Below are 16956 nucleotides of genomic sequence, written 5' to 3' on the forward strand. Positions count from 1 at the left end.
CGCGTCAACATCTCATCCAAGAGGTCATAAAAGATCCCAGAAACAACATCTAAAGACCTGCACTCCAATGATCCATGATGAGAGCCACTGACCACAAATGGAGAAAACTTGGAACAGTGGTGAGCCTTCCAAGGAGCGGCTGGTCTACTATGTGACTCCAAGTGAGCATTGACGACTAATCAAGGAGGTCAGAAAAAAGCCCAGAAAAACATCCAAAGACCTGCACTCCAGTGATCCATGGAGAGAGCCATTTGCCACAAATGGAGAAAACTTGGAACAGTGGTGAGCCTTCCCAAGAGTGGCTGGCCTAATAAGTGACTCCAAGTGAGCATTGACGACTAATCAATGAGGTCACAAAAGAGCCCAGAACAACATCTAAAGACCTGCACTCCAGTGATCCATGGTGAGAGCCATTGGCCACAAACAGAGAAAACTTGGAACAGTGGTGAGCCTTTCCAGGAGACTTTACTCCCCCTTACCCATAACTGTACTGAAGCTGACAGCTTATATATAGATATGTGACTCATTTAATCTTAGTATCTTTTTTTTTAGTTATCATTGTGTCTGCTGTAGATTCATTATTAGTCCTACATTTATCAGGAGGTCCTCCAGTAAAAGTTGCCATGTTTTGCTAACTGTATAAAAAGTTGCTCCTTGTTTTTATTTTTTATTGAGTCTAACACTCTCCTATATTGGATTGTATTGGTGTGGAACGTACCTAGATACAAGTGTTGAACTGAATGTCAGTGTTTTCTTTTCATTGCTTGACTTCCACAGCTTAAGAGGTCTCATTTTGTGTGAACAGCACAGAAGGAAATATCAAAACCTGTTCAAAAGCATCCCACATCTTCCTCCTGCAATTACCACCAGGCTGCTAACATCAATAATATGTACCGTAAATCTGCCATGACATGACTGCTGCATAATTCTTTCTCTTCTTCACCATCAATCTCCTCTCACTCCTCTCTCTCTCTCTCCTTCTCCAAAATGTCCCTCTGTCTCCCGCTCACAAGCTCTCTCTTTGGCAGTCTGCCATGGCCTGAGCTTTATCCACAGGCGTCTTGTGACAGAAGCCGGCACAACAGGAATATATTTCATGAAGACGCCACAATCCCTGCACCCTCTGGGAGAAATGCCAGGGGCTGTTTTCCATAATCAGGTCAATCACAGAACAGCCAGCACAGAGCCTTCTAGCTGTACCTCCACCTCGCTCTCTCTCTCACAGACACAGGTAAGAGGTAAGAGCAGAGTGCAGAGATTTGATCTGTGTGTTTGAGTAATCACTGACAGTGGCGGCCTATGTAACACAAGTGTCCTTATATAACCTTACAGAACAGCTGCACAGCAAAGCAGCAAAATATGAATACATTCTTAGATGAAACAGATGGATTTCAATGGTTACTTTTGGGGTAGTAGAAATAAACATATGTATGGCATTTAAAAAGATTACAGTAAGACTAAATGCTTAAATTGAGGCACCCTGAACTTGTCTGTAATGTCAGAGTGAACACAGATGTCAACAAAGTAATGTCAGCTGACTAAAATATGTAAGATAAAATAAGTGAACACATAAATATTCACCCCCTTTAAAGTGACAGGCCTAATTCAACAGAAGTCCAGCCAACTGGTGCTAGTTTGTGAAATCAGGATCACCTGAGTGCAGGAAATGTGCCTCAAGTGACTGAAGTATAAAGACACCTGTGTCTGGAAGGTTCAGTCACTGATAAATCAGTATTCCTGGCTACCATTGCACTATGACAACAAAAGAACACTCCAAGAACACTGGCCCAGTTCTTCTCCAGTCAAAGCTTTATGAGAGAGTGGCAAAGAGAAGGCCACTGATAACAATATATCAACTTTTTTTTTACCTGAATAATAACCTTTCTAATGAAAGCAACATTTTTCTTATTCATCCCTTAGTATAAAGCCTTCCTCAGGATGTAAACACCATTTACTGAAACAGAATTATATGTTAGAAAAGACAAAGCTGGGTTAAGGTTGCTAAAAAGGTGTAAAAAAAAAAAAAAATGGGTAAACAAGGGCAATAATAGGTTGTAAGTGGCAAAAATGGGACACAGCAGCAAAAATCTGCAGAAAAGGTGGTGAAAGGGTTTTGAAAAAAAAAGACAAAATTGGCTTGAAGGATGTAAAATGTGTAAAAGAGGCAAAAAATAGACAAAAAAAGTGGCAAAAGTTGGTCAAAAACTGATAAACTTGTAGAAAAAAGTGGTGAAGAATGTTTTAAAATGGATTAAATGTGGCAAAATGGGCAGAAAAGGTGGTGAAAAGAGGTCAGCTGGTTAACAAAGGCAACAATAGGTTGAAAGTGGCAGAAATGGGATAACAGTGGCAAAAAACATGGGAAAAAGTGGAGGAAAGGGTTTTAAATGAGGCAAAATGGCTTAAAGTGGCCAGAATGGTCAGAAAAGGTGGTGAAATAGGATTAAAAAGGAGACAAAAATGGGTTAATGGAGGCTAAAGTTAGGCAAAGAATATGGTGAAAAGGGGTTTCAATGTGACAAAAATGGGTCTACAGTGGCAAAAATTGGTTAACAGAAAAAGTGGCAAAAATGGGTGGAAAAAGTAGGAAAATGGAAAAAGCAGCAATAATTGGGGGGTGATGAAAAGGGTTAAAATGTAGTTGAAATGGCTGAAAAGGGGCATAAATTGTTAAAGGAGGTAAAAGTGGGTTAACAGAGGCATAAGACATGGTGAAAATGAGTTATACGTTTCAAAATGGTTCTACAGTGGCAAAAATTCATTAAAACAGAAAAAATGGCAGAAACAGGCAGCAAAAGTGATGAATAGTCTTATAAAAATGGGTTAATCACAGCAAAATGGGCATAAAATGTGGTGAAAAGGGGTCAGTAGTGGCCAGAGTGGGTTCACAAAGGCAGAAATGGGTGGAGAGTAGCAAAGGTGATTAACATTGGCAAAAAAAACAGCAGAAAAATAACAAGGTTTAACAAGAGGCAAATGGCTTAGAAATGATGAAATGTTGAAGGGGGAAAAAGATAAGCACAAAGTGGCAAAAAGTGGGTCAAAATTGCCAAAACCGGTAAAATAAGTTGTGAGGAGTGTTTCAATAATTGGGTAAACGACTAAAATTGGGCTTAAAATGTGGTGAAAAGGGGTCAACAGTGGCCAAAATGGGTTCACAGAGGCAGAAATTGGTGAAGAGTGGCAAAAGCAGTCAGAGGAATTAATGAAAAAAAGTTTTAAAAGAGGCAAAAATGATTTAGAAATTGGTTGAAGGAGGCAAAATGGGTCAATAAAGGTAATAGAAGGACAGAAAGTGGCAAAACAGACAGATAAAGTGGTGAAGAGTGTTTTTAAAATGGGTTACACATGGCAAGAATGGGCAGGAAAGGCAGTGAAATGGGATTTCAAAAGTAGCGAAAATCAGCAGGTGATGAAAAGGGGTTAAAATGTGGCAAAAATGTCTGGAAAAAGAGGTTAAAAGGGGTCATAAAGTGGCACAAATAAACAACCATTAGCCAGAAAAGCATCAATGCTACTGAGCCAACACATACTTTTATCAAATTACGACTGTGCAGGGCTTTTTCTCTGGGTTTGTCAGTGGCCCAGCCAAATCTGTGGCCAGGCCTGCCTGTACACCTATCTCTGTCATACAAAGTTTATGATGAAACATGTCCGTATTGTCTTGGACAGTACCTCACAGTGGTGTATAATCTCCTAGTAGTTTTAATTTTTCATTAGAGATGGTTTTACGATCCAGTTTCAGCCATGAAAACTCAGCGGGGAAAAACACTCTTCTAAAACCTGCTTTTGTGTGCTCATGTCCTTGTCTCTGAGTATGGCATTTAAAAACCACTGATGCATGTTTTTCAATGAAAGGTTTTACATGAAGCATCCCTCATGAGTCATTCCTTTGATCATGTGTTACCAAGGTCCTGATTTCAACATTAAAACAAAAGACACAAATGTACTGTGCAATGCTCACACTTGACCTTCACTAGTTTTTCATGGTGAATTGGTATTAAATACCAGGCAGCAGAGAGTTGGCAGCTGATTTCAGTTTACCTTGATGTAAATTCCATGTGTTTATTTATCCTGCAGCCTTCTCTTCATTTACTGCAGGATAAAGAACTCTGGATGATGTTTGGATTTCTTTCAAGAGGCTCGATCGATTACAAGCTATTGAGCGGTGCCCTCCTCTAGCATTACGCTGAACTATGCTGCCAGCTTTTATCTCATTACCATTACCGTAGAATTCATCCACAAAAACAACCCGGATTCACAAGAAAAAAAAAAAAACACCTCTCTTATCCACTTTATGTTTTGTTTCCATGCAAATATGAAAACTTTTTTCCGTTGTAGGTTTGTGCCAGATTTGCTAAACATCGCTTAAAGACATTCTCTATGTTTGTGCTCAGGACCTTGACCTTGTAGCTGCAAAATGTTTTCTGTTAATCCTCTAGTTAGACTGGACATTTGAATAGAGTTTAAAGGAAATTTCTCAAATTATAACTCATGACCAAGATGTTTTTTTTACAAACTTATCCTCCCATCTCTTGGGGATGAAAATGTGAAAAAGAAATTAAATCTGCAATAAAAAAATCTTCAAATACTCAAACATTAACAAACGAAGTCCTTGCCTTTTTGTACTGCTGTATTTGTGTGAGTTCTTAAAGCATTTTCTGTCTGCAGTTTCACAGAGGGACACATCACAGGTTCTCTGTCCCTCTTTCGCTCCACTTTTCAGGCCGTTTCCCCCTTGATCTGCCCAGTCAGAGGTGGAATTTGACAAACATGAGGCAAAGACTGCCATTGGTTTCCCAAGCCTATCAGAAAGCATTCTTAGAAAGCAAAATAGCAGTTAGCATTACCTGCTAGCAGCAGAAACAATCAAAAATGGATTAAAAGTTGGATAAAAAGACATTCAATATTGGAATTACTAGTGAGGGTTTAACCTTTAGATACCACGGAGAGTCACCCAAGTTCAAGGCTTGCTAAAGAAGCTTCCATAAGAAACATGAAGGCATGTACAGCATCGTTGGGATGGCACAATGGCTCGCTTTAGGATGGAAGAGAGTAAGTGGCTACGATTTATGGTATGATCTTATGCTCTAACATTTGATCGGTCAGATCTAATCAATTTATCCTTGAGTCAAGGTGGAAAAACCCTCAAAACTTTCTTTCGATACTAGGTCAACAAGCAACGGATAATCATGAGGCCCAATTACCTTAACATTTGACCTACGACCTCTAAGTTTTAACCAGTTTATCCTTAAGTCATAGTTGATGTTTGAGCGATGTCAGAAGGAACACCTGCTCAGCTTTCCTGAGGTTTTGTGTTCACAAGCATGAACATGAGGCCTATTGGCCTTTCCCTTTGACCAGTAAGTTCCAAAATCTAGTCAGTTCATCCTTGAGTCAAAGAGGACATCCAAGCAAGGTTGAGAGAAAAACCCTCAAAACTTTCTTTAGATACTGGGTCAACCAGCAAGGGATGAACATGAGGCCTACTGACTCTGACATATGATCTCCTAGTTATCTTCAATGTAGCCTTGAGTCAGAGTGAACCTTTGTTCAAATTTTAAGAAAATCCCTGACACCGTTCATATCGTGTTTATAAGACTGGCCAGGGTGCACGAACACGAGGACAGACACACAGCCTGTAGACATAATGTCTCTAACCCTGGTTATTGCCTGCACAGAGGCATAAAAAGTCATTAGAAAACAGAACTGATGAGGGGCTTGTCAGCTGCTATGATCCCCTTTGTGATCAAGGCTTTGTTTGGGGTAATTGTTGATTGATTGAAACTGAAACAGCTTGTCAGCATCGGCCTTTTTCAGAAACAATCACTATCCAGAGCAGACATTATTACAGCACTATTTCATCACTTCAACTCACAGAAGAATCAAAAAAGTGAACAACCTTTTCGTTTCTGCTACGGTCAATTTCTATGGAAGCCCTGAGTGAACATATTGTATATTGATTCATTTTATTTTACTCAATTTTCCATGAAAACAAGGACATTTTTCTAGAGAGGCAGAGTCATGATACCACCAAAGCTCTTTTTTTTTTTTTTTTTAAGATTTATTTTTGGGCCCTTTCATGCCTCCGCCTGACAGAGGAGGGACAGTGGATAGACCCGGAAACAGGGAAGAGAGCGGGGAGAGACACACGGCAAAGTGCCACAGGCCGGATTCGAATCCAGGCCGCCCGCACACATGGGCAGCGCCCCAAACCACTCGAGCATCCGCGCTCCCGCCAAAGCTCATTTTAAATGGACTGAAGCAAAATAGAAAACTGTTCTGTGGTCACATGAGTCAAAATTTTAAACTCTTTGTGGAAACCATTGGCACTGTGTCTTATAGACTGAAGAGGGGAGGGACCATCCAGCTTGTTATCAGTGCACAGTTTAAAAGCCTCTATCTCTGATGGTAGGGGGTTACATTCGTTCAGCATACATATCTGGAAGGGCACTATCATTGTCTGGTTTGGAGTAACATATGCCTTGTATATTTCAGCAAGACAATGCTAAACCACATACCGCATCCACCACAGCAGCATGGCTTCACAGTAGAAGGGTACAGATGCTGAGGTGGCCTGTCTGCAGTCCAGACCTTTCAATAATAGAAAAAATTTGGTGCATCATAAAACAAACAAAAAAAAATCCAGCAGAGAAGACCCAGGATGTTTGAGCAGCTAAAATCATACATCACACAAGAATGGGACAACATTCCTCTCCCAAAACTCAATTCTGTTTTTATTTATATTTTACACAGCACTGCCCAACTTTTCTGTTAAATTTGGGGTTATAAAACCATCTTAATAGTACCCTCTACAATTAAAAACACCAACATATCCCTTCAGTCACTAACCTTAACTCCTTCACTTTTATAAACCTGAGACGTGTTTCTGTTTAAGCAGACTGTCCCTGTCATTACAGTGGGATCTAAGCAACACACAATATGACTGGCTCATCTTCCTCCATGTTGAATAATCCATGACCTCTCAGGCACCGGCAGCTGCTCTGTGAGGCTTTCAGCAAAACAAACTGTCAAAACCCAACAATACATGCTCTCAATGCTGGGTGGGAAATGTTACAGAGCAGCTCCATCCTTGACTATTTACACAGGAGTACGCTTTCAGCATCATTGTAAGTCAAAAATAAATGTGTTCAAGGGAACAAAATAAACCTTACAGTGAGGGATGCTATGATAGCAGAATCTTAAACTTGTCAGCAATTTTCTTTTATCAAAATGCTGGAAATACTCTAACCGCCCACTTTATTAGGTACACCTCGTACCAGATTAGACCCCCTTATTTGTAAGTACTTATAATACATCAGCATGTAATAATTGCATAGATCGGAAATTAAAAACCCCTGCAATGAGATATAATCTCACGATTACTATCATAAATAATTCTAACATCAAATGCACATTTCTGAATAACATTTTAAAAACTTCAATATGAAAGAAGGCTAGTGTCAGAAAAGTCGACTTTTTAACCAATATTATGAGGCAATCCTACGACCAAAGCTCTAAAAATGACTGATCTTCATCCTGGATGATATATAGTGAACTGTGTTATTATTTTCTTCCAGGAAAATTTTTCCTTTAAGGCTCAGAACGCATTCATCAAACAAAAAAACTGCTCTGCTGCAGCCAATAATTATGTTTGTGTAGTAAATTAATAAGATTTAGAGGCTTGTATCATCTATGAGATCTTTTAAAAGTTCATCTTTATTTTTAAAGCACATTATAAGTAAGTTTAGTTGAATGAAGTGATGCATTGGCTGAAAATTCAGTAAAAAAGAACAAATATTAGTAGCATGAACAGTGCTAATGTAAGTACAAAACACTGTTAATAAAAATCAGTGGATTTTCCAAGGCTCAGCTTGAATTGTTCATCTTTTTGAAGGTTTTTCTGTAACATCCTAAGAGATATAAGAGAGTATTCATCAAATGTAACAGAAGAGCAAAATAGCTGTAGGGACTCAAGCCTGTATCCAAGTACACGACCCAAAATCCTGACACCATTCAGAGTGCAAGCTAGTGTACCGTAATTGGGCTCTGGGCATTGTCCACTTCGAGAGGTGGTCTCAGGCATGATTAATATGGACTACAACACTGAGGTACAGGGGACTTATCAGTGGAGCTGTGAGGTCAAAATGAAACATCTGTCTCCTCTAAAACCTTTTAATCTGTGCAGCACAGGCCCATTTTTTCCTCCCAGAAGCACGTTAGGAGTGGAAGTAGGAAAAGGGTGTTGTTAGGGTCATACAAATACTGAAAACATCCATAGTAGCCTGAACAATGGACTCCATCGACATGGCACATAAACAAATATCAACCCTTTTCTAAAAAAAATATTAGCTCATTTTGATTTTGATGGCATCATTGCATCTCAAAAAAGTAGGGACAGGACTTTTGTATAGCATCCCCTCTTATTTTAACAACAGACTGTTAACATGGGGAGACCAGTGGCTGCAGTTTTGGGAGAGGAATCTTGTCCAAATCTTGTCTGATGTAGGATTCTACCTGCTCATTAGTCCTATGTTATCGTTTTGTTTTCCATTGGTCTGGACTGCACCTTGGCTATTTCATGCTGTGTGGCAATGTTGTTGTGATGGATGCGGTATCCGGTTTAGCATTGTCTTGTTGAAATATGCAAGGCCTTCCCTGAAAGAGACATTGTCTGGATGGGAGCATATGCTGCTCTGAAAGTTCTATATACCTTTCTGCATTGATAGTGCCTTTCCAGATGTGTAAGCTGCCCACACCATACACACTAAAGAACACCATACAATCAGGGATGCAAGCTTTTGAACTGTGTGTTGATAACACACTGGATGGTCCCTGTCATATTTAGTCTATAGGACATGGCATCCATGGTTTCAAAAGAATGACAGATCATTTGTCTGACCACAGAACAGTTTTCCATTTTGCCTCAGTCCATTTTAAATCAGCTTTTGGCCCAGAGAAGACAGTGGAGTTTCCAGATCATGTTCACATATGGTTTCTGTTTTTGCATGACACAGCTTTAACTTTCATTTTTGGATGGCATGGCAAACTGTGTTGACAGTGATTTGTGGAAAGGTCCCTGAGCCCACGTAGTGATTTTCAGTGCAGAATCATGCCTGTTTTTTATGATTGTAGATGGTGGAATAAGTTTTTGCAACTTTTCTGAAATTGTTGTTTGTAGATGTAGTTTTTCACAGATTGCTTAACCTCTTCCTATCTTTACTTCCGAGTGACTCTGCTTCTCTAAAAGGCTTCTTTTATACCCAGTCACTTACCTGTTACTAATTTGCCTAATTAGTTGGCTAATGCTCCACCAGCTGTCTTCCATTTCCATTTTTGCAGTTCTTTTTCCAGCCTGTTGTACCCCCGCCCCTACTTTTTTAACATTTATTGTTGCTTTTTAGTTCAAAACAAGCCAATGACTTTCATGATTTGGTGTGATGTTTCAGTTTCAACATCTAAAATGTTGTTTAAGATATGGGTTTATGAGATTTAAAATCATTTCCTTCTGTTTTTATTCACATTTTCCACAGCACCCCAACATTTTTGGTAGTGGTATTGTACTTTTTTCCTTTCTTTTGGTGCTAACCATTAAGACAGTATAACTTCTACAGGCTTCTAACTTTTCTGTGGGGTAACTGCTTATAGGACAGATGCCAGAGACTCTGGAGGATACAAGTAAAAAGGTACGGTGTGACAGGGAGACTATAATAGCACAGTCATCTGCTCCACCTGCTGCAGAACATTCCTCTGGCAGCGCCTGTCCCGTCTTTCCTTGTCCTCATTCTGCAGCACCAGGCAGGTTCACAAACTAACTCCCTATAGCACACTTAATGAGCAAGCTACTGAGAGAGAGGGGGAGTGTGTGGGTTTGTGTGAATGTGTCACACCTTTTAACTTTTAGAACTTGCCACCTCCTGCAACCCTTCAGCATATTTCCTGTTTACTCATCACGCCATGAGCTCAAGCAACAATTTTTAGCCTTATACACTCCTGATCAAAATTTTAAGACCAGATGAAAAATTGCAAGAATTTACATTTTGCACTGTTGGATCTTAGGAAGGTTCTAAGTAGAGCTTCAAAATGCAAAAAGAAGAAATGGGAGTGAGACAAAAAAAATTTGAGTAAGCAATTTATTGAAAACAACTTAACTGAAACAGGCTGTTCATCAGCAGATCAAAAGTTTAAACATCTGATTAATAACCATAATGAGATGGCTATTTTCAAAAGCAGAAATAAACATGTTTGTAACTGGATTTGAAAAATGTTTTTGTTTGACAAGGTGAAAAGCTTGTGTCTTGCGTCTTATGTAGAATGATATAAATATGTCAGAAAGAATACATCTGCAATCTACATTATATTGACAATAGTATTTGGCTACACCTGTTAGTTATTGAATTCAGGTGATTCAATCAGCCTCATTGCCACAGGTGTATAAAATTAAGCACCTAGCCATGCAGTCTCCATTTGCAAACATTTGTGACACAAAATCGGCGATTCTGAATCGCTCAGAGACTTCAGGGGTGGAACTGTGACAGATTCTACCTTTGCAATAATCTGGTTTTGATATTTCCTCCCTATTGGATAGGGTGATGTCTGCCAAGGACCTCAAAAATAGGTTTGCTTGTGTAAAAATGCACATCTGTTACATATTTTTGATGTTGTCGGCAGGATGATTCCAGATCATCTTGATCTGGCCCAGATCAGAGAAGTTGAAATATTCTGATACTTATTTAGAAAAGGGGGTGCACTTTTGGCCATGAATGCCATTTTTGCCCAGTCTCCTTCTTATCGTTGAATTCTTACCAGCTGAGTCAAGTGAGAAATGTGAGTCTTTAGATGTTGTTCTGGGTTCTTCTGTCACCTCCTGGATAAGTCATTGATACGCACTTGGAGTCGTTTTGGTAGGCCAGCTTCTCCTAGAAGGGTTCACCACTGTTCCAAGTTTTCTCCATATGTGGATAACAGCTCTTATTGTGGTTGATGTTTTTTTTTTTCTCATCTGTTATTATAATTTCTTTAGATGTCAACTTGATATGTTGCTTTTTGAGATTTTTTAGTTTACTTCACTTCGTAAGGCAGGTTCTATTTAAGGGATTTCTTGATCCAAAAGGTGTGGCAGTAATCAGGCCTGGGAGTGTGGAGTGAAATTGAAATCAGTTTTTCAAAAAGTGTGTTTAACCCCAGTTAATTCATGATTTAACAAGGGGAGGCATATCTCACAGAGTCATCTAAGGCACCTGTATGATTTGCATAGAACTACATGATGCGGCCATTATACTGAATCTACTTTAGATTCACTAATGGCCTTTATCTGGAACACTGGTTCAATCACAGTGCTGCCTCTGCTCCGGTCAACCTAATTGCTATGAAACCTCGACCGTATCCTATATTGAGTAACTCACTGGGGAACCCCGGGGGCAGAAGCACTTAGAAAAACCAAACTTTATTAGCAATGCCTCGGCAAAGCCACTTGCCCCGATTGGAGGCTGAGAGCAGAGGCTAGAGACATAATGGTGAAAGTGAGTTTAATTAAAGGATACTATAGACTTTTAATGTGCTTAAAGGTCAGACACAGTAAATGGTGGTGAGCGACTGTCATTCTGCAGTCCCAAAGCACTGTTTCATGACTCTTTTATTCTCCAGAGAGCTTTTATAATCTATTCTTTAGACTCTCACTGTCAACTGTCCTTGAGGACGGACCTATAATAGCATACCTACAGTCTAGACGGTCCAACCAGACAATCAATAGGCCTTTTTAAGCTGCGCATGCAACATTCATCCTGGTTATGCTCCCTTCATAGCCACGTTCCTGAATTTGTACATCACAGAAGCATCTCTGACACAGGGTTGCTCTCTTAAGAGATTATTTCCGCCCTCCTTTGTAACAGCAATTAATTGAAGACAGATTACTCCTCCAACGCCATAATGGCTGTTGTCCATTAGCGTAATGACGATCCTCATTTTAGTCTCTAGTGTCAATTAGCTTGACATGATCTGCTCGGTCTATTTGCACATAAATTGATCTTTTCATCTCAACACCCTCGCTGTAATTAAAAGGAAGAGTGTGTTATTACAAGAGGATCAGTCAAACTCGCAGACAAATTAAAAAAGCCCTGTCCAATTTGACTGCAGATATGCTAATTAGCTGCTAATCTTAAGCAGGAAATTCTCTTTTCAACATGTTTCATGCTGTTTTAAAAGGCTACATTATCTTTTCATGATTTTTGCAGTCTGTGTTTGGATGTGAGAACAAAATAGCGGTAATAAAGGCAATAAAAGCAGCTTGTTGTTTTATTCATAATGATTGCTGCACATCGAGATCAGAGTAATACTTCTGAAAAATAACTTCATTTTCTTTCTTGTTGCAAGGAGTCAGATAAAAGCCTGATACCGTTCATGTTTGACTGACTGAAGCAGTTTCCAGGCAACGGGCAGCATCTCAGAGAAATCAGTGTTCCCAGGCCAAGAGGCAGTCCGCTACGTGACCCCAATTAAAAAGTCAAATCTTGGTTTACTTGTTGTTTGTGTTGGTTTGAAAATGGTAAGATGTGAGCTTCAAAAGTGGTTAGTTTTACCAACTCACACTATGTGGACAAAAGTATTTGAGTGACTGACCATTACAACAAAAGGGACTGTGATGACATTGTATTCAAATACTTTAATATGGAGTAGGCCCTCTATTTGCAGCTACAACAGCCTCCACTCTTCTTGGAAGATTTTGGGCTGTTTCTTTAGGAGTTTATGGCCATCCATTCAGTACAGCACTGAGAAGGTCAGGGCTTGATAGTGGGCGTAAAGGCCTGACTTGCAATCTCCATTCCAGTTCATCCTAAAGGTGCCTGATGGGGTTGAGGTCAGGGTCAAATTCTTCCACACCAAACTCATAAAACCATGTCTTTATAGCCCTGGGACGCATGTTGGAATAGAAAAAGGTGTTGCCACACAGTTGGAAGCATAGCATTTTCCAAAATGTCTTGGTATGCTGTAGCATTAAGTTTGGCCTGCACTGGAGATAAGAGGCCTGTAGCCCAAACCTTGAAAAAAAGCCTCACACCATTATCCCTGATCCAGCAAACTTCATAGTTGGCACAATGCAGCCAGGCAGGTAATGTTCTGCTAACCTAACATGCCAGATTGACTGCCTCAGATATCCATTGCATGGATGCATTCCATATTCATCTTGGAAAGCTCCCATAGAAAGCGTTTGGGAAGGCCAAGCCATTTCAAAAAATTCTCTGAAGGTGATAGGAGGAACGTTCTGTCTGTCACATTCATGAGGGCCAATCAGAGCAACAAGACAAAATGATGTTGTATGCACGTGCTTCTCTTAAGCTGACAGGCTACCACTGCTGTAAATTTTTAATGGCACTGCTTCTCCGTGGATAAAATTGGTGCCAAGGCTGGTTGGGAGATGTGCTAAGATGTCTTCTCTGCCAAGACAAGCTTTCAGTGTAACTCTGAACTCTTGTTTTAAAAAGAAATACGGCCCAGGTACTATAACCTGCTGCTTTCCTACAGCTACATCCAAGCTAATAGCTTCTACGGCAGTAGCCCCATCGGTAACTCTCAAAAATTCATGCCAAAGCAGGTCAGCAGAATGGCAAAAACATCTTTCCCGTCACGAAAAGCTTTTAGTTTAGTTTTCATTCTTAATTTCATGCAGAAACATGGTCAACATTGTAAAATTGATGCCATACTAGAGCTATAGCGAAGTTAATCACCACACTGAAGGCAGCCATTGCAAATGGTGTTGAGTACAACTCAACCCCGTCTGTAGCTACCATCTCAATCTCCTCAGATGACACTGATTGGTCCAAACAGTGTTCGGTTTGGCACAAACGTTGTAGATCAGAGCTTTTGCAAGGTTATTTGACTGCCAAACACGAAAGTATGATCCGTCACACCACAGAGCACGTTTCCACTACTCCACAGTCCTGCATTGGTGTGCTTTACACCCCTCCACCTAATGCTTGGCATTGGACTTGGTGATGCAAGGATGCATGCAGCTGCTAAGCATGGATCCATTCCATGAAGCTCAGCTGCACAGTTTTTGTGCTTACATTGATGCCAGTGGAAGTTCGGAACTTTGGGCTATGAAATCAGCAGAGCGTTGGTGACTTTTTTGCACCATTGACCTTAGCAGTCGTTGACCCCGCTCTGTGATTTTACATGGTCTTGTGCTTCATGGCAGAGGTGCTGTTGTTCCTAAACGCTTCCACTTTCTAATAATATCCCCTACAGTTGACTGTGGAATATCCAGCAGGGATCATTGCAAAGGTGGCCTCCATCACAGCACCACGCTTGTAGTCACTGAGATCTTTAGAATGACCCATTTTGCATCACATATGTTTGCAAATGGCTATTTGCCTGATGCACCTGTGAGAACGGGTCAGATTGAAACAGCTGAATTCAATAACTTACAGGTGTGGCCAAATACAAGGACAGCAGTAGTCCAATTAAATGGCCTAAGTGAGCTATAGCTGTGTCTAGACTTACCATGCATGCGAATTATTAAGTGATATTTTCTCACAGGGCTTTGAAATATCCAAAAGCTTTAATTGTTTGCATATCCATTTCTGCACAAAGAGTGTGGATGTACCAACAGAAATAAAGTCAGGATTGTTTTTCTCTGTGACTCAGAGGACAGTGTGGCTGCTGCATGCGAAGATGAGTCAGTGCTGGGAATTTAAATGTGTATTTTGGAGCATCTGAAGTGACACCAGCTGAGGAAATTGGTTGAATTAAACACTAAACAATAAGGCGCCTGTAATGTTACCCTGATAAACATGATGGAAAGAGGCACATATTGGTATTGAAAGCTTGCAGTAATGAGAACAGGCACGTCAGACCTAAATGTGTTTGAATCTAGCAGAGGTTTGACATAAAAGTGTGCTAAATAATCCTGTGTGTGATACCAGCAGAGCAGTGGTTTAACATAATCCCACGGCACTCAGGCCAGGCCAAGCCAGGACGGGGGGGCAGATTCTAATCCAAGGTCACTTTACCGACCACGTCCAAGCTCATCACATTATATAACATTGACTTTTGGGTTGGTGAGTGATTAAAACAGCTGGAATGGTGCTGTCAAAAGTCACAGTCATTGGTCATTTAGGAAGGATCCTGACAGCTGAAATGTTGTGCAGAGATGATAAAGGCATTCGCCGCAGACGACGGAGAGAAAACAGAAATAAACCTTTGTGCAGGTTTTCTGTCGCAGTCAAACCACAAAGGAAGTCTGAATAAAGAACAAAGAGTGTCGCAAAAAATAGACACAAAAAGCTGGCAACACAGACATAAATAGAAATATAGTGTACGTGGATAAGAAAGTAGAGCTTGTAGGAAAATAAAAACCATAGCTGTATTTATTCCTGCAGCACTAACATGTCGCCACAAAATCAGGATTTTCTATGATAGATGAACAACAATAGGCAGATTTTTCAAACTGGGCCTTATAGTTAGAACAACCTACATATCAGAGGCACATCCCAAGTACAAAGCCCAACTCCAAAAAAGTTGGGACAATGTGTAAAATGTGGAAAAAAACAGAATACAGGGATTTTCAAATCCTTTTGACCTATATCCAATCGAAAACAGTACAAAGACAACTGATAGACTTCATGGTTTTCTTTTTTAAAACTATACACACATTCTGAATTTGATGCCTCCAACTTGTCCCAAAAAAGCTGGGACAGGACTATGTTTACCACTGTGTTGCATCACCTTCTCTTCTACTCTTTAGGCATCTGGGGACTGAAGACACCAATTGTTCAACAATGCTGGGTTTCTCTTACTGTGAAGCCATGCTGTTGTAGCCCAGGCAGAATGTGGTTTGGCATCGTCCAACTGGAGTAAGCAGCGATGTCCCTAAAAAAGACATCTGGATAGAAGTTGTTAACTGTGTCATCACATATGTGCAAGTTACCAATGCCATAGGCACTAATACACCACCATACCATCACAGATGCTGAAGTAGGCTCAAAGATCTCAAAAGCAACATATCATGTCAAGACCTAGAGAAATTCAAGAGCAGATGAGAAATAGTCATTGGCATCTATTAGTCTGGAAAGGGTTGCAATAGCATACCTAAGAATTTGGGACTCCAGCGAACCAGGGGGAGAACCATTATCCACAGATGGAGAAAACTTGGAACAGCGGTAAAACTTCCCAGGAAGTTAATATAACTACATATAATAAAGCATGTAAGGACAAAAACTCATTTATGAGTATGAATGACATAAGTTGTTGAAAATGATTGTACACAGACATCAGTGATATCTCTACTTCTTCTTCTATTATTATCAGTAAAATCAGGCTGGGTCAGATTTGCCCACAAAGACAACAAATGCTTCAACCTTTACTTTGAAGCACCCCATACTTGTATTGTAAATAATAGGAAGACCCCCTTCACCAACACAGGAAAAAAATGATGTATTACTGTCAGAGCTTAGCACCAACTTTAATTGTTTTCACTGATAAAATCCCAATGAAACAGGCTCATTCACATTTGAACCATCCAGTAAGAGTGATACATCAATTTTAGTTAATATATGCAAATCTAATTTTGACAACCTCAGAGCAGACAAACAGTGGCGCCCTGGACCCCAGGTTGGGAACCAATAGTCTAAATGACAAAAACAACCAAAGGCATGGGCCTAATACATCACAGCAACTTTTTAGGCTTTATATCATATTACATATTCAGAGGGAACAGGCTGCTGTGTGAAAATGGTTAAAATTTACCATCTGGAAAGCTGATTTCACTAACAGATGCTTCTGGACAGACTGGCCAGAATGTATGTGCAGCTGTGACAAGCTAACGACCTTATGTGAGGTTTTCATTACTACCAAAAGTGACTTTTGCTATGTTATACCAAAATTTCTTACAAAGGCTCTGTCTGAATGCTTCCTTATTAATGCCTTTGTCAGCTTTAAAATTTAGCACCCAAGAATCCA

Source organism: Cheilinus undulatus, linkage group 21, assembly GCF_018320785.1.
Source record: "Cheilinus undulatus linkage group 21, ASM1832078v1, whole genome shotgun sequence".
Classification (NCBI taxonomy): Eukaryota; Metazoa; Chordata; class Actinopteri; order Labriformes; family Labridae; genus Cheilinus; species Cheilinus undulatus.